General features: G+C 40.1%; 1 protein-coding gene across 4 annotated transcripts in view; it reads left to right on the top strand.

Annotated features, from left to right (window-relative positions):
* Nucleotides 1–19,819, top strand: part of LOC111565647 (neural cell adhesion molecule 2) — a 329,641-nt gene that overhangs the window by 161,788 nt on the left and 148,034 nt on the right. The window lies entirely within an intron of this gene.

Genomic DNA, 19,819 nt, shown 5'->3' on the forward strand with positions numbered 1-19,819 from the left:
TTTCATCTGTAATTGTAACCACAAATGCAAAGAATGAATATGCTCGGGCTCGCAGAGAATAAATGAATTTTTTCACCTGTGGGCACGGCTGTGGTATGACGCCATCAGCATGTATCATGAATGAGATGTATACAGGGCAGCGTTTCACTGGAGCTTCTGTATGCAGCAGCTTATGCAAGATTTAATCAGAGGAGCAGCACTGTTTGGGGTTATTTTTGAAGTCTTTCCTCTCTGCTGCTGTAATGTAAAGTGTACATGCAGCGCATGCATGCGACATCCATCTCTTGGGCGCTGATCCTGAGTCAGAGTAAATATTTATACGGTGAATCCATTTGATTGGACTTTACACACGTCGAGTTGTTTGCTGGGATTTCTATGAACATCGTATGCTGCGCTGTGAGTCAGTGAACGGCTGTTTCTGTGATGCTGAGAGAACAAGGTGGTGGGGAATGACTCCCAGTCGCATCGGTTGCATCTTTCTCCTCTTTAAAATGGCACGATTCATTAAAGAAATCAATCTCATAAATAAACATTGGCATTCGAACGCTTTAATTAAAAGAGTAAGTGGCTTGTGCCTGTTATTCCCTCCGGTTAGCGCGTCCCCAGACGGCAGCAGAGTCGTTTACAGCGACACATCGGGGGCATTTCCCCAGTTTGTTTCCCAACAATGACAACAAACAGCTTTCCAAAAATAGTTGGGTTTTCAAAGCCGACGTCCACGGGCGTATTTGCGGCTTGCTATTGGAACAAATTGCTGATCTTAAAAAATGCTTCGCATACAAGGACTTTGAAGTACAAAATGGCTCTTATCAACTTTTGCCAGCTGTTTTCGAATGCGCCCCGTCGCTGTGCGTGCATGTGCGCGTTGCATTTAAGGTCTCTCAGAATTGCTTTTCATTCATGCAAATCCCCGTCATTGAGATTCAACATGCGTCAAAAGTGCATTTACCCAAGAGACAAGCAGATTTATCGGCCAAACAAAGTCACAAAGGAAACTTTGAGAGTTTTTCTGAGGATTTCCTGCAACCGAGACCCTTTAATGTGGAGGGAATCACGGTCAGGTTCGAGGCTGATGAACGTTGGCACTTTTCATCTTAAGAGCGCAAAGTAACCGGCAACCGCTAAGACAAATCATGACATTTTCCTCTGGGTTGCAAAACCAGCGTGTGGGAGAAAGCCATTCCAGCTCCAGAAGAGATAAGTGTAAGAGAGTGTGCTGAGCAAAGAGTCTCATCCTGGTAATAAATGTAAAATGGGTGTTTAAGACAGGATGGCGGAGATATTTCCAGGTTGTTAGATTATTGGCTGCAGTTGGAATGATTCAATTAACACTTCGGTGGATGAGATTAATCAGAGCGACTCCCCCACACCTTGCTGCTGTAATGTAAGCTCACGCTGCAGCCAGAAGGATTCATTATGGTCAGTCTTAATCCATTCCCAACGTCATGGAACATGAAAGTGGTCTGAGTCAGAAGTTGGCTGGATTTAATTAAGCGGGTTCACCACATCGCTATCTGGGAGCTTTATCACTGAAATCCAGCGATGAATCTGTTAGCTTTTGCAGATGCCGTGATTCCATTTCCTCCCTCGCTCTCGCCACTCCAAAGAATAACTTAATTGACATTTTCACGCCTGGCAAAGTCGATTTCTCACGCAGAGTTGTACATTCAGGACTGGACACAGAGTGATGTCGATTAGGTGTAAATGTGGTTGAAGCTGTGCAGGTAAAGTAAAAGTCTCATCAAGGAGGATAGCTGTTTCTTTAAACAAGAAAAACCCAGATTTTATCCTGTGCTCCCTCTTTGTCAGGAGGTGATTTGTTATTTTGACGCCTCTAACGTCACCAAGCCTAATTCTTGATATTATAGTTGCAGTTATAAATCACATTTAACAGTGTTGTGGCTATAAACTGAGCTCTCTGAGTGCTTTTCTAGTTTAGAGAATGTTATAGATCCAAGGTGAAAGTGACAGAAGGTTAAGCTAGAGAAAAAGCCATTTGCTACTTGTGCATCATGGACAGCCACATGGATTTATCAATACGAGGCACAGCTGGGCTCCTGATGTTTCTGTGGTTGGAGCCACAGACTCCAACAAACCTCAGTCAGATAGAGGATCAATGACAGACAAGACTAAACCCCCTTTTAGACACCGACTGAATGAGCTCTGGTCAACAAATAACTTACAAAGGTCACACAGAGTAATGTTTCTGTATCACTTTGAGCAGCTGCATGCAGTCATCTTACTAGATGCTGGACTTTTTGGAAGACTTTTTCTGCATTTCAGCACGAACGTTAGCCCACAAACATCACAGAGAGCAATAAAGCCACAGTTTCCATGCTAAACCGCCTTTCTCATTCACTCAACAGTTGAGTTTGTTGCTTCCAGCTGTTTGTCTCTGAGTTTATTGAATAGATGCAGCACCAGCCAGCAGCATGATCCAGATGAGCGTCTCCAAAAGTTGCTTACATTAATATAGACGGACCAACAGCACCTGTTACTTAGCTACTTCTGGTCATAAATTATCTGCGACACAAAGACAGGATCAGGCTGCATCAGGATCTAACACACGACAGAGATTTTCAGTGTTTAAGAACTCATAAATAAACTAATGTGTCAGTTATTTGGACAGTTTGATGATCTTGCTTGTTACCTTAGCTTCATGATTTTGCTTATTAGTGGAATATTATGCCTTATATCACTTACTTTACAGTCAGAAACTTCTGTCTGACTGTGCAAAAACTGCCCTTTCTGCTACTATGAGATGAAAAACGGTGATGAAAGGTTAGCAAGCAGGATATATTTTGCACAAATCGCCTACTGCTCTTAGTTTTACATGTTGTTGAAAGTTAGTTTCAGTGTATTTCACTTTAGTTTCAACCTTCATGCAACGATTCCACTTTGGATCGAGTTTCAATCTTTTCGTTTTCTTTCTCTTCTAACTTTTGTGGATATGAGATATGAGTGAGTGTTTCAGGTCTGTAGTGGTGCAGCATACCCAATGAGTAATGCAATATACGTCTCTCACAGGTTATTCATATCTATTATGGCATCATATTATGAGTTCCATAAGCACCACTTTAAAAGTGATCGCTAAATAAATCTCTGTTATCTTTTTGACTTGACATGAGGAAAGGATATTCCTCCACTGGATACCTGTGTGGTTTAAATGGCATTTGAATTGTGATTATGGATACATTTTTAAGTTTTGAGGTTAACAGTGGGCAAAGAGAGAAACAATAGAGCCATGCTAGTGCAAATTTGGGCTGGTCTGAATAGCGATTTCTGGGCTCCAGATATTCGGGCCCAATTAATGACGAATATCCGAATATATCCGAATATCCAAGTGCTGGGGCATCATCAGAGTCCGACAGCGTGAGCATTAGCATGGATATTTCCGTCTTCGCATTTACAAATGCGGGCGAACTGAAGCATGACGTCGGAGTTGGTAGGTGCATGTGATCCAACCAGCCAACTGGCCAATCAAAAGTAATGGCAGTCCACAAGACTGTGATATACCAATGCTTAATGACGGTAAAGCAGCTACTCGGAGTCATTCCAAGTCATTCCGAGTGTTCGGATCTCAGAATTAATATTCGGATACCACCACAACGACCGAATATTCGGATATTCAGGTCCAGCCCTACTGGAAATATACTCACAATCATTTGCAATCTTAGTTAAGTTAGCATGATAGCATCAGTTAATGTGAAACAAACACATTGGACAAATAAACATTTTAGCTTCAGATAAAGCAAATTTTATGTGATTAAAAACACACATTTAAATCTTATGTTAGCGGCAGAGAAAGCATCACATGATTGAATTTAAACTATCAATTTCTATATCTGTGTACATGTCATTTGAAGGTGTGTTCATGATTCGATAATGTCACTTTGGTTCCTTCATTAATGTCTCTCATTAGCATCTGAGCACTTCCAAGTGAGGATGAGGCAGAAAGCTGCCAAATGAGGAATCTTCCATTCTATAGCATCCGTCTGAGACAACACGTGTCTCTTCCAACAGCTGTATCATCTCTTAAATCCAACCAACACCTAGTAAGGGTGCAGCACTTGCTAAATTAAGAGGTCCTTTGTTTTATAAGTCAAAAGTTCAGCCTCCTCTTTTCTCAAGCTGCATGTGACTAAATTGAAGATCCTCCATGATGGTGGAGATGGAACAATTTCAGGACTGTGACAGGAAGGAGGACATGAGGAAGCATAATGAAAAGCAGCCCATGAATATGTTTACGTGATTCCATGCTGAAGGGTTGATGTTTCTCAGATTGGAATGACAAAGAGGCACAACGTGCAGCCATTCTTGTTCCCACTGGCCCGAATTCTCTGAACGCTCACATATTTACTCACTGTGGGCTCATTTTTTGCTGAAATAAAAAGTGGAGAGAACTCAGAAATATCTTGTGTTATAATGCTACGAATCACAAAAAATTAAAAGTCTTTATTTTGGTTTTTTGGCTGTTGTACAAAGTAAATGAAACCTAGAGTTGACGTTGTCAAAAATACTGGAAAATCATGCTGAGTCTACATGCTAAGAATATTTTACTGTTTACATTCTTAATTTGTTCCTTCTATCCATTTGGTGGAAACACTGCCTGCAGTTCAGCCGAAAAGTCCCTGATTTTTGTCCAAAGGCTGTTATTTGCTTCCCAGTCGCACCAAAAAGCAACAATTTTTTTTTTTTTTTTTTTGACAGAATCTTGTCGTTTTGGTGGATTTTTAAGTGAAATTTGAGGATTTCTTTCTCCTAAATGGTGTAATTTTGCTGTTTCTCTTCCAAGATGCCATGCTGGCTGGTTTTGGGATACAGATGGTTAAAGACTGAGTCCATATGTGACCCAGAACAGAGCTGTAGAAAACAGGTCATTCATAATAGTAGTAGTCTTTTAATGCAACAGCCAGTTTGCATGTCACATTAACCTCTGCTCACTTTCTCCCCCAGTGAGCCACAAAAACAAAGATTGTTGAATATATGACAGCTGGAAAATGCTTCCAGAAGCTCTTGCTCTGGTTATTTTTAACCAGATGTGAACCGAACAACAAGAACAGTGAACTTACCGCTGTTTCATAGGAGGCCAGCAATGAGCTGAGGTGCTTTTATTCCCTCATGGAGTTTGTTCTCTGTGCAAATGCATTCAGTGTGAGGCTTCTATTTATTCTGTGCAGTGATATGATGTGACGAATAGAGCTGTCAGATGTTAAAATTTAAAAAAAAAACTATGCAAAATGAATTGATCACAGGATGATAAAGGTATGTGTTTGTGTTGGATGGTGCAGGTTGCACAAGGGTTCTTTCAGGATGTTTCATCAGTCCGAGCGAGCAGCAGAACATGCTCATTTGGCTTCACTTTAAAAGGGTTGAGACCCGACTAGATTACATTGAAGATCCCTGATGTATTAAGGGATTAATTAAAGAGGAGTCAGCGAGGGAGCATCTGTTGGTATTTAGGCTCGGAGGTGTCGGTGCCAAACAATCGGATCGGAGCATGAGCGGTGGTGACGAGGCGTTTAAGACCATTCAGGACGGAGAAGTTGGCGCCGCTGTGCGAGGTCACGATGCTGGGTTTTCTCGTAAGTAAAAAAGACAACGTGTGAATGACACTCATCTTGAATTTCAGCCAGTAACACATCTGGCAGGGTTGCTGTAAAAACCAACAGCAAGAGTGTCAAACATGCGGCCCGTGTGCCAAAACCACCCGCCAGAGGGTCCAATCTGACCCGCAGGATGACTTGAATTTTTGTTTTTTAAATTTTTTTGTAATTGACAAGTCTTGACAATAGGTTAAATGCTATAGCGATCGCAGAGCCGGTCGCTATGACTGAACTGTTGTGCTGTACTGCACCATGGGAATTTGGGGTGTTGGGGGTTTAATATTGTTATTGTGGTTTATGTTAGTGTTCCAGTGTTGTTAGTGTTTGTGTTTTATTGTGTTTTTGTGGTCGAGTCAGCATAGTTAGTTTAGTTACGTGTTATGTTGTCATGACCGTCTTCCTGCCACTATTTCTGTATTGGGGTTGTTTGTGTGTCAAAATAAAAGCATCTGCTTGTTAAAGTGTGCATAAAAGACGGGAGCCCTTTCTTCAGCATCATTCTTCAACGTAGCTCACCACAATACTACATTGTTCAGCTCCAGATGACTAAATGTTTTGTGCCTTTGTAGATACACTGATCTGTAAGTTATAATGTGGAAATGATAAACTGAGGCATAATGTTGTTGAAATTTCACTTATTTTTCTTAGTAAATTTCAGGTTGTAACGATAGTTCATTGTGTGGACATTTTAAGATTTTTTTTTCACTAAAACAAAGGGGAAATTTTGGAATAGTCATTATTTATCGGCTATTATGTTATGGTTTTACTGGTCACTTGAGATCAAATTGGGCTGAATGTGGCCCCTGAGCTAAAATGAGTTTGACACCTCTGGGTTAGAGGAAAAACTCAGCCATCGACATCCTCACAAAACTTCCGCTTTCACTCAGAAAGGGATCATACCTTAATCCGAAACCATCAAAAAAAAAAAGCCATCGATTGCCTGTAATGCTCAGTTGTGATTTTTTTTTTCTCCCTTCCTTTTCGCTCTCCTTTTACATCCCAACTGTGACGGCTGAAGGCTGTCAGGAGCTGGAGGGGAGGCAGAGCCGTTGCCAACACACATGCACATCAAAGGCCCATCATCAAAGTGTGCCATCTGTCCGGTGTGTGCTGCCACCCAGGCCTCCACGTACACCTACACTAATGAGATTACACAATAGCGGCTGTATGTGCTGCATATAGATTACACCACCGTAGCAGCTGGGGTTGATTCTAAACACAGAAATGAAAGTTAGATCATCTTGCTGCTGGACAGAATGTATAAGATGCAAAGTGTACTGCAGGCAAAATGTTTCAAATTTTTCTCCAGCATTCATTTTGGATTGTATCTGGCCCCACTGATGGGGTTTTCAGAGCCAGAAACTGTAAAAACAGAAAAAAATCACCAGATTTACAACTTTCCAACACCCCTCAAACTACTCACTGGTATTGTGTCGTTCAGTCAGGAAAATTATCCAAATGCAAGCTTTAAAATCAAGGTTTTTCACCAAAATGACTTTTTTTCTACATGTCAGATTTAAACATTTGACCAAAAAACTGCTGGTTTGAACCGGTTAAAAATGCAAGTAGTAAAATACATTTAGTATGTAGAGTCACTATACTATTCCAGTATTAATAACACCTGTGGACACGCTGAAAAATACTGTAAATGTAGGTTCCATGTTTTTTTTTTTTTTCAAATTTTAAAAAACAGTAATCAAAGAAATTCTTTCTTTTTTTCTTTTTTATGATTTATGGCATCTTAATTTTGTTACATTGCACAAAAAAATACTTCTGAATTTTATTTCCTTCTACTCATGGTTGTTCTGTTTCCAGAGAGGTGCAGGACTTGATATTGCAGTGAAAAATGAGCCACAGTGAGGAAAAATGTGGCGTTTAGAGGGTTAAATCAGGAACAAAGAGATGTAGCTAGTTCACATAGATTAGGTGAAGCATTTTTCTGTCCTGCTGTGGTTTGATAATATAATATAATATAATATAATATAATATAATATAATATAATATAATATAATATAATATAATATAATATAATATAATAAATATAATATAATATAATATAATATAATATAATATAATATAATATAATATAATATAATATAATATACTTAACCACAACAGCACAGACTGTCCAGAAAAAGAAAGCAAAGACCCACAAAAATTGTGGTGGGATGGAAAATATCTGTAAATTACACTGTGAAATAAATAAATAAATAAATAAACAGTGAAACTCGGTTAGGTTAAAAGTGCCAAAAAAAATCTGACAAAAACTGGTGGGAATATGTGAGAAACTACTAATTATCTATAAAATAATTAGATTTAAATATGACAAAAATAAATAAATGCAAAAACAATAAAAATAAAAATGTAATTTTAAAAAAATGTTACCATTTAGAAAAATACGAAAAATACAGTCACAAAATCATTACTAATTTTTCAATCCTTAATATGCCTAATTTATCAAATATCTGTAAAATCGGAATATTTTTTGGCTTATTTAAATACAGTACAGTTGTGTAATTTCATGCGTAAAAGCTGGAAAAGAATGAGCAACCATTGTGGTAAACAAGCAAATGAATACTATTTTCTGTCATAGTTTAACTGTAATTTAACATAACAGGAAAAATCTGTAAAATGATAATAAATTGTACAAAAAAATACTGCTAAATATGTTGATCTTTCACAGTGTTGCCCGTAGGCAGCATACGGAGAGTATAAATAAGAGAACTTTGGAGTTCTTAGCAGGAGAAGCAGAAGGAGCACTCTGCATGAGCAGCTCCCACAGGCTCATAAGAATCAACAGTACAGAGAGATAATTAGGGTTAGGTCATGCAGAGCTGTTAAATCAATCAGCGCGGTGTCTTCAGAAATTCCACAAACGTGCAGGAAACCAGTGAGCAGACGCTCAAATGGGGCATACACAGCTTATTAATTGTAGTTTTCTGTAGAATTTAAAACATGTTTTTCTACATTTTGTGCCATTTACTGCACAAATACCTGCAATTTTGACATAGTTCGAAGACAACAGATGAATCCAGACACTGTGGAACAAGACCAAAGTATCGCAGATTTAAAGGATTTCCAATGGTGTGGTGTCAACAGGACCAGAGGATGACTTTGTGTCTGATGCTTCTTGTATTAGTTTGACAGATGAAGCAAAACTAAATAAATATATAAAGATAATTCTACATGCTACATGTATTAATCCTAGCATTGTAATGTTGCTAATGAGGACAGATGGTGTATTCTTGATCTCCACACAGTCAGCATTTAGCGAGATGAAGACATCAAGGAAGCAGGGTTCACAAAGCAATCAATATATATATAAAAAAGGAGACCCTGATTTCATAGAGATGAGTTCAAAGAGACATTTTGCTCTTGTTTTCTTTCTGAATAGTAATAATTCCTTGTGGCTTTGTACTTTCCCACGTCTGTTTGCCTCTTCTGCGATCCCTTTCAGGCAAATGATGCTTTCATTTACCCAAAGTGATGCGCTGACAGATGATTGGGACGTACACGAGCTTTTAGTGGAGCTGAATCATCTAAAGAAGAAAAAATAAAATCACAGAAGCAATTAATCATGATTGTGGGTAAACTGTGCTGGAGGATAGATGCTTTAATCTATGTAATGCCCATCAGGGTAGTATCTTGAATGCAGCAATCGAGTGCATTTTTAAGACCCTTTTGGTGAGATTTTAAAGTTAGAAGCACTGAAAAAAGTTAACTCCAGGGATGATATTGTCAACTGGCAAGATGAAAAAATCTACCTCTGTCTTAAATCAAGGACACATTGATTCTGAAATTACTTAGAGCTTTGTGTGGGAAGTGTTATCGCTGTAAATGTCATAAGTGCTGAGAGAGAAGGCTCCACTGGCCTTTGAATGGAAGCGGTTTACATACGTTCTCTGTGGATTAAGTGACTGAATGGCCATCAGTCTACACAGCGGCGTTCCTCTGGTGATGTATGAACTTTTTAAGGGTAAAAAATGAGCTAAAGTCAGATCTGCTTCTCTGAATGCACTCCAGCAAACCGAGGACTTTACTTCTGTGTCTTATCATTTTCACTTTAACAAGAGGAGATGGCCAGAAGATGGTGAGTCATTCATCAATTTGATTTCCTTGAGCAATCGTACGCTCGTGTGTTTCTGCTCCGCAATAATCCGTCCCTTTATTTCATCCAGGAGGTAGATGTTCTGAATGCAAAGACAAATGTGCATTGGGCTTTATTGATTTATGTTATTTTCTGTTTGTTTGCGGCATCAGAAGCACTTTTCATTAGCAGTGCGACAGAATTTCCCTGAGCGAGTGTCTCTGCAGAGCATTGAAGCTCTACAGCATGCAGAGAGCAGAAACAGGAGCCCCACTGGACTCTTTCATTAGCTCTTGTTGAGTATCCATAATTTTTACATTTCCTTTTTCTCCTCAGTGGGGATTTAGCAGAGAGCATTTGGCCTCGCATCAATCTTTTATGCTAACTCTTGGGGCTGAACGCTGCAGTCCCCATGCAGTCCATTAGCAGCCAGGAGAACATGCTTGACCTGCTCCAGGACTCGCCTTCATGTGTTTTGCTATTTTCATCGTCACGCAGAGGAAATCACGGTTCTGTCTAACTGCGTTACAGTGACACAGTGTTTCAGAGCAGGTCAAGTGGTAACCTGACGATGTACCATCATCATGAAGAATAAAATACAGTCGAGAGCGCACATTACCAGTCAGCCTGCAGGAGCTGTTTTCAATTCATCTCCATCCAGTTCAAGAGATGCATCAAAACAGACAATGATGCTGATTTTATGAAGATTTCAGGGGAATAATTCTTCAGACATTCAGCCGACATTTTATCGGGTCACAGATGTAAGAGATAGCATTAATGACTGGTGCATTCAGGTGAGCCCTGTTCAGGCTGCTGTTATTGTTCCTGCTCCCTGATTGACAGGACTTAATGGAAGCTGACAAGGTTATTAATTACATCTGTGCTTTCCCTGCTATGACAAGTCAAAACATCTGCTGTAGAAAAGGTCTGCGTGGCTTCAGTGTAAAGGATGGTCTTTACAAAATGTTATATACAAAAATAAATAAATAAATAAAAATAAATCCTGTAAATAAATGGTCAAATTTTGGCTGCAACACCATGGCAGAAAAAAATATGCTATTGTGGAAGAAAATGGAGGAAAAAATTAAAATCACGACAAATATCTATTTATTTAAACATGATAAAGCTGTAATTCTAAATATTAATTTACACATTAAAAACAATTAATTACTCTTTGTAACAACAATGCAACATTCAGCATGTAAATCAATATTTTTTTAGCATTATTTTCAACTTTACAAGACATTAAAGATTTAACTAAACGGAATTTGTACAAAAAAAACTGACTAACGAATTTGGATGAAATTTTCAGGGAAGCTCAGAAACGACACAAGGACCAACTGATTAGTTTTTGGCAGTGATGCAGCTAATAGTCTGGATCCACGGATTTGTGAAATGCTACCAAGATCAGATCTGTCTAAATGAATGGATGGAGAACCATAAGTGTAATTTCAATGGTCCCCAACACAAAAACAAAAAAATGCATGTCTAGAATCTCACAAAAGCTTTGCACCAAAGATTTGAGAAACATCTTTACATCTTTTCACCTGTCTGGCGGTTTCTGTGACATCCAGACAGCTACAATGCAAACGCTCACAGCAGCTGTATCCCAACAGGAGTTTTCTTCCTTTGACCCCAAGGCCAGCGCCTTATTCCTCCACACAATCACCATTAAACACAATCACTTTGCTCTGCTGGCAGATAAGAGATCCAAGGTTACGAGTTATCGAAGCAGCATAGATCTCTTTCCACTTGGGGTCATTCAGTTTAGTCCAGTCATTTCTCACGAGTTAAAGATATGGAATATTCCTTCAGATGAACAGAAAATCAAAGCAGTGAACTCGGGTTAAATAATTTACATATTTGAACGTCTCCACCATCCGGAGTACACGACTTCCGGCTCCTTCCTTTCTTCACTTTTCATTTTTGCTTCAACTTTCTCTTGTTTTTGTTTTTTTTTTTTCTGTCTTGATTTTTGAAGACTTCTATTTCAGCTCAGCAGCTCTTCCTCCTCGTCTTCCTTCCTTTGCTCGTTGCTCGCTGCCCTTCTGTCTCTCTTGTTCTTGGCTCTCGCTGGCTCTGGTGTCTTTAACGAGCCAATAAGGGACAACTCGACAAACATTCCATCACATTAGCATGGGGGACCGGGGCTGGGGATTGTGTTAAGCTCAGCATTAGCCAGCCTGCCGCTGCTTTAATTACGTTTGCTCAGCACTAGCTACGCTAATGGCTAGCACCCGTGCCACATTTCCTCCTTGGAAGAAGGGCATGTGAGCCAAGTTTCAAATGGAAGATGCCGCGGAGGATTGTGAGGCTGAGCAACAGGCCGAGGAGCTATATTCTAAAAGGAGATGTTCAACGTTCAGATTAAAGACTCCTAGTTGTGCAGTGTGAGGGATGATGGCAATAAACTGGATTTGCGGAGGTTGTAAAAGGATTACATTTCTGCAGAAATGCTGCACAAAAAAATCAGACCACACAACTTTTATTAATATCTTATCTTGTTGCTATCATTGGAACAGTAGTGAGTTATATTCCAGCGCTGCTATCTGCTGACTTTCCGGGACATTCAGCCATTGTTTGGAAAGCAAAGAGGGAAAAAAAGCATGGAAAGCGATGCGTCAGCCGAGCACTCAGACATTGTTATTCTGCTAGCTCTTTTACATCACCGCTGTTTAATTCTGCCTGTTTTTTGGGGTGTTTTTTTGTTGTCTCTTTCTCAAATGTTCCTGTCTGGGCTCCTTGCTGCTACAGATAGTTATCCCTGTGGGAGGGGAAATCACTCAGATATCATCTCTCTTGTTGTTACATCTGCTGGACAATGAGCAACATGTCGCTGCCACAGATCTGAAGTCATGAAAACACAATGCGTGACCCCAGCCTTTGTTATTACCTTTTGCTCAGGAAATGTCTTTCTCATTGTCTTAATGGTTATAAAAAAATTTCCTAGATGTGACTGTAGTATGTTTTGGGGGTTATTTGTTTGAGTGAGTCCAACACCAGCCTTAGAAACACAGAGGGATACTGTACATGAAATACAACAGAAGCCTTTGTGAGGCAAGGATCCTCTCTGCTTCTGTTTATTCTTTTAATCGTAGGAGCTTCCTCCGACGATCACCATGACCTACATGGTCTGAGAATCTACACATGCATTTATTCTTTGAACAATTAAGCAACCAAAGTCAAACATACACTTGATATAATATGATTTAATGTGGAAGGATGTATCAGCAAACAGTTTGATACTGCATTTACACATCCAGCTGATTCATATTTGTACTTGTGGCCATCTATTGCTCTTCTTTTATCTCTGATTTTGGTCTCCATCATCTACAGAGGAAGCTGCACTACCGTTCAAAAGTTTGGGGTCACTTACAAATGTCCTTATTTTTGAAAGAAGAGTATTTTTAGTCAATGAAGATAACATATAATGAATCAGAAATACAGTCTAGACATTGTTAATATGGTAAATGATTCTAGCTGGAAACAGCTGATTTTTAATGGAATGTCTACATATTGGTACAGAGGAACATTTCCAGCAACCATCACTCCTGTGTTCTAATGCTACATTGTGTTAACTAATGGTGTTGAAAGGCTAATTGGTGATTAGAAAACCGTTGTACAATTATGTTGGCACATGAATAAAAGTGTGAGTTTTCATGGAAAACATGAAATTGTCGAGCTGACCCCAAACTTTTGAACGGTAGTGTATAACCAAAACTAAGATACGCAGTGATCTGATCACTTAAATCACTTGTTCAGGTGGGATTTGAGACTTTTGATCACTTATTATAATTTATGTTGTTGTTGTGAAAACATTAACTCATCCTGAAGCTTCACTGACAAGGAAGTTACATCGTCAAGAGCAGAGTTGTTGTCATCCTGGGCTCTTTTGCTGGACAGTTTGAAATGCCTGTAGATTTACAGGAGAACAAATTAACCCTCAGCGATATTTGGGGGTTTTTTTGCTCAATGTGATCTCATTTTTTTACTGCTGTATGAATTCCTGCACCTCTATAGAAACAGTACAACCAGGGATAGACGTAGAGATAACAAAAGCTAAATTTCTTTGTTTATTTTTACAAAAACTGAGAAAACCTGGAATTAAGATGTGTGACAATTTCCAAGTGTCCACAGCTGTTGTATAGATATAACTACTCACATTTTACATTTCCTTCCATGCTTTGTAAACACTGCCTGCAGTTCAGCTGAAAAGTCCCTGAAATTTTGCCATGGGCCTTTTAGTCACTAATGGCTTCACAATTCCGCTGAAGAGTGCAGATTTTTTAGATCTTTACAGAATGTAGATGCAGCAAACGGTTTATTTTTGAAGATGTTTTTTTAGATGAGACATGTAGAATAATGTGTGTTTGATAAGACATAATTTTAATCGTAGATTTGGTTAATTCTCCAAACTAAAAAGTGCTGGTTCTTTTAGTTTTTTACAAATTCTGACTGATAAGTGATGTAATTTTGGTGATTTGGAAAAGATAACATGCCTTTCAGAGTCATAGGTTGTGTCTTAGTAAGGTGTTGTGTTACCAGCACAGCTTCAGTGCTTCTTATCATTGACTCTCCAGGTGTCTGGAGCTCTAATTGAAGGATCCTTCTTCCAAAACATATTCCCTCCTTCACTATTTTTTGGTTGGATTTCTGCCCAACATGTTCGCCACTGCTGTGATATTCTCCTGTTCGATTCAGTTGTGGTGAAACAAAGAAGGTGAAAGTATTTCTGCCTCATCTCTCACCGTCAGTCTTCCCATCAGGTTTGAAGAGTCGAACCGGTGCCCACATCCTCAGCCCCCGAGGCGACTGTCAGCACCGATACTGAAATTGGGACTGAGGCAAATGCCACATGCTCATGACATTGTGTACCTGGCTTGTCGCCCGAGTTCCAAATTAAACCTCCTTCTCCATCTCCCTCCGCAATACTTTTGTTTTCGGTGATGCAAATGTTTCCTGAAGGTGTTAGAAAAAAGCATTCAGCAACTTGTTGTGACTCTGCTGCAGATAGTAATTTACAAGATGTTTTTTTTTCATATCTTTGTAGATTAATGTAGGTTAAAGGTGAACTTGCGAAACTCCGCGGTACTTTTGTGTATTTTATCACTGCTGGTTTTTGACAGTAAAGTACTTAGCAGAACGCAGCAAGGAAGGAGAAGCAGGGAGGAAATTCCAGCGTGTGTCAGGTTAATTAAAAGATGATCTTCTCTTCAACATCTGGCTGTGAAGTCGTCAAATTCAATGAGGAAGGAGAAGTCAAAGGATTGCCCCAGGGAGTATTCCAAGAAGAGCGAGCGAGATGAAAAATAACATCTCTCTGGTGTGAGCAGGAGGAGGAGATGTTGTGTGATGGAGGCAGAGTGAGATTTTTGTCAAAATGTTCAGTCGTGCTGCAGTTCCACTCGCACAGCGGGAGGTTAGAAGCAAAAAGCCGATTGATGAATTCAGTTTTGGTGGAACCTTATCGAACTCAGCCTGTCAACAGCTTCAGAAGCAGACACCACTCATGCATGAGTTTAGTTGAGCAGAGTTTCTATCTCGGCAGCGCAATCATTAGGACAGAGTTTTCCGGGGGTTATCGAGACATATCGAAAAAACATGACTTCATATTTGGTGTATCTCTGATAAATCTCCAAGTCACTTCTAATACCGTTCAAAAGTTTGGGGTCAGTTAGAAATGTCCTCATTTTTGAAAGAAAAGCAGTTTTTTCAGTGAAGATAACATTAAATGAATCAGAAATACAGTCTAGACATTGTTAATGTGATCAAGTTGTAAAAACAGTGCAACAAATTCTGTTATCTTCTTGTAAAATAACTCATACATGCATGAAAGTCATTGTTATTTATGGCTTTTATGAAGAACTGATCAATGTTGTGATGCACGTAACGGCTTTGTTTACATTTTTGCTGAACTTCCAACTTAAGTCGAAAATCAAATTACATCAGTCTGGAGGAACGGAACTCTGACGTAAGTCGAGGACCCCCTGTATTAGTTTTCACTCTGCCATTAGTTCAGAAATGTCTCCCCCTCTGTCCCCTGATTCAAAAGTTTCTAAACCCACCCATGTAGCAGGAAAATCAACAAAATGCATTTCAGTTACAACTCGGTGTCCTACAGTTGGCATCGCCGTCCACCCTAGCTGCTCTTTGTCCTCCTTTTCCATCTCCGTCTCGCCATCTCCGGATCTCTTCCCACCTGTTTTCTCTCCTCCTGTTTTCTCGTTCTCTTTCTCGCTGTCACTTCCCCCTCCTCCTCTCAGCGGTCGCTCGCTTAGCCAACAGGTAGACCGAGAGCTGCTGACAGGTCTGACACAGATGTGATGACATGCCGTGGCCCAAGGCACAAAGCCGAGAATTGATTCCCCTCCTCCGCTCTTTCCTTTTCCCTTCCCTCCTCCTCCCTTCATACCTCTTTGTGTACTTGTTTTTCCACAGGGAGGTGTCAGACGCCGCTTATTGTACTCGTCTTACACTAATTGGGGGCAGAGGATATGCAGATTGGGCCTTGATTGCCGCCTTCCCCTTTGTTCGCCTTTGTATCCTCCTCCCTGCTGACACCCTAGTCCTCCCACATACATCCTCACATCTCTAACACAGCCAAGCGTTCATGCTCTGCCTCACTTTCTGTCAACACCAAACACATCGGAAGAGTGGGCACCGACACAGTTACGTGGGTTTTGGCGTCAGCGCAACCCAGATTACGACTCTATTAGCAAGCGGTTTCATTATCTCGCCCTGACAATGGCTGAATCTGCTGCTTTTCCCTCTCACTGCCCTAATCCTCTTTGTTTTCAGTGGCCTTTCTGAGGTCACATGGCCTTGTATCTGATAAGTTTATAATGACTCCTAATGAGTTGTGATTTATTCCCGGCTAATCAGCTGTGTATCGAATGGGAAGGGACCGCTGACAAGGTCTGTTTCTGAAACAAAAGTCTCATTTTTCATGCCGGACAGAAAGAGACGGCAGCTCCACTTCAAGTATTTGTGTAAAAACGAGGAACCGCATAAAGGAGAAGTGCATCATATGCGCCTTGCCGCCTCATCAAGGTGGTTGGATCGAGATAGCAGGGCAGTAAAGGGAAAAAAAGTTTTGTTTGAACACAAAAAGATAATGGATCCTCACAGTGTTTATGTTCATCAAAGTTTGAGAGCTTGGTGACACTTGTCTGTTAAGTTTGATCAGATTTGTCCCTATCTGATAGAAATATAATGAGTTTGTAATGGCACAGTCCACCGCAATTCAGAGCCAGTTGGATACAATTTGGTTTGGCGGCGTTTGGAAATTACCATTTCAAATGTTTTCAGACTTGTGTTGTCCACTAATAGCAACATTGTGCAGTTCAACCTGCGGAACCTGGACAAGACACTAAACCCTACGTTGCTCCTGATTGCAGTTTTGGATTGCTGTTTAAGTGTGTAAAGAATCAAGCTAAGCTAAAAGATGCTATACAAGAGTGGGTCATTTAACATTTATTAATACAAGATTAATATTTCTTCTGTTTTGATTTCTGATATTTTATTGCAACAAGCTAACCGTTTACCTTTTTAACACCAAAGTTCCAGTACATGGAGCACAGAGAAACCTGCTGGAAAGTTTGAAAAACATGTTCTCTTAAAAAAAAAACAAATGCCTAAATCGTATCATTTATCAGAGCCAAAAACTGCCAAAACACAAAGAATGGGCAGATTTTTGGCTTTTCAGTTGGAAACTTAGCCAAATCTAAGTTTAAAATTACTTTATTACTCCACCAAGGAACGCGGTGGAGTTATGAGACAATCTTCATTAGTTTGTCTGTCTGTCTGTCTGTTAGCAACATTATTCAAAAACTAATTACTAGATTTAGATGAAATCTTCAGGGAATGTCAGAAATGACACAAGGACCAAGTGATTAGATTTTGGCAGTGATGCAGCTTATAGTCTGGATCTATGGATTTGTTAAAGATCATTGCGAGATAGCGGTACGGCATCATTGTAACTATGGCTACAAGTGAACGCTACATCAGCTGCCTGCTGATGAACATATGATTGCGATCCTACAACAGATCAACCACTGTGGACCACAAATTTTTAAAACATTTCATCCATCGAAAAACATACGACTGAGCAGCCTTGGAGTGCTGTGCTCTCTGAGAGCTTTTCTTGTTCGACATGACTTGATTAAAAAAAATAAATAAATAAATCATTTGCATTAACTACTATTATGTAAAAACAAAAAATTCGCTGTACCATGATGCAACTGTGAAGCCATGACTGATTCAGCTATGACCAAAAATCACGTCTAAAAATCAGGGACTTTCCAGAAATGAAGTCTGAAAAGTAAATGAAAACAGAAGTAGTACAATATCTATATATGTAGAGTCACAATATATTCTCCAGTCTTTGTAACACCTGTGAGAAACACGTTGTGTATGTAGATTCAAGGTTTGTTTTGGTTAGACTAAATCATCACATTTAACTTTTGTTCTTTCCGTTTTTTTTAGGATTTTTTTTTTCCATTTTTTACTTTGTTACACTGTACAGATTTTGAGTTTTCTAGTCATGGTTGTGCTATTTCCATAGAGATGCAGGGCTTTATATTGCAGTTAAAAATAAACCCCCAGTAACAACGCTGAGACTCTGCTCACAGGGTTAATATGAGATTCTTCGAACTGTTAACTGAACATTAAATTAACTTGAGTGTCGCTATTGACAATGGGTCCACTGCATAATGGATTTAACACTTTTAAATGCCAACGTCGTGCTGCAGATTTGGCTTCTCTGCTTTATTGGCAACAAAAAGAGACAAGAGTGACAGGAAATATGAAATGTCCTCCAGTTTGACTGGTGTCAGGCTGTCAGTGTCGCGGACAAAGGAGTTGTTGATGAAGACATGCAGCTGTTACTGGTGGGAAAGGGTCCTTGCGAAGTTCAGTACAGAGAAAAGAGCACTGTTTGACCGGCACAGTTGAAACGTTGATTAGGCCAGATGTGGCAGCAACAGCAGTTTAATTGTGAATGCTGCAGCTGTTGTGTTGTTCACACTCGGCAGTTGTGGGGAATTTTGCTTGGTTTCTTTCCCGAGCATAATCAGGTTTAAAACCAGGATAAGGTCTGATCCAGACGTCAGGATCTAATGTCAACAAGCAAACTGTACACAACCAGGATTCTCAAGTCTGTGTCATCTGCCTGAACTTGGAAATTTAGCTGAGCTGCTAGTGCAAGCATTGCATTTCAGATGCAACCGGCATATTTTATGTAGTCAAGATTTACACATTTCATTCAGCGTGCTGATGTTTGACTGGCGGGAAGCTGCTTTGTGATTGAGGGAGGGATCACACAGGCAGAGATGTGAACAGATTTTGCGTTCTTTGACGGCTTTATCCAGCTTTTTCCCCCCAAATATCGTGCAGATTCTGATGAGACTGATGTGCAGTTTTGTAGCTGAATCTCTTTCCATCTAATTGAGCTGTACACCTGTGGATCCAGAGCACAAACACACAGCCTGCAGTAAATGGTTAAAACCCGAGTGTCCAGGCGGCATTGAAGTATTGTTGACGACTCGTGTCGACTCATCCGTTCACACGCTGCTGTCCCCCCGCACGGCTCTTTTCATGATCTGTGGGACGGTGTTTTGACGTGTTGACTGACATGCACAGGCTGTACTGTCACCGCTGTTATTTATTGATTTGCCGGTCCCTTTCCTGGCAGTTCTATTTCCTGAGGGACACGGCGGTGACAGAAAATGCTGCAGCTTCGCGCTTTCACAAGGAGGCTGGGAAAGGTTCACCCAAGGGAGCAGGAGCACACAGTCCTTTACACTCTCACCTCATCAGCGCACGCTGCTTAATCTCCACCAGCGTGCACGAGCGCGCACGCACGTGCAGAACACTTAATGCTAAACTGATCTCTGCCCTGAATATCAACGCCTTCCTTTGGAAAATGGATGATTTATGCAAAGTCAATGCAACACCTAAACAAAAGCATGCAGGGTGAAAAAAGAAAGAAAATAGAACAACGCAATAGAAAAGAGCAGAAATCTGTTCCTCCTTCAGCACTTTTTGTCCCATTTCACACCTGGGCACAGAGATTAGCCCTAACATTATTAAACTCCACACTTTTGGAGGCAGCCGATTAGGGAAACAA

Source organism: Amphiprion ocellaris, chromosome 24 (assembly GCF_022539595.1).
Source record: "Amphiprion ocellaris isolate individual 3 ecotype Okinawa chromosome 24, ASM2253959v1, whole genome shotgun sequence".
Classification (NCBI taxonomy): domain Eukaryota; kingdom Metazoa; phylum Chordata; class Actinopteri; family Pomacentridae; genus Amphiprion; species Amphiprion ocellaris.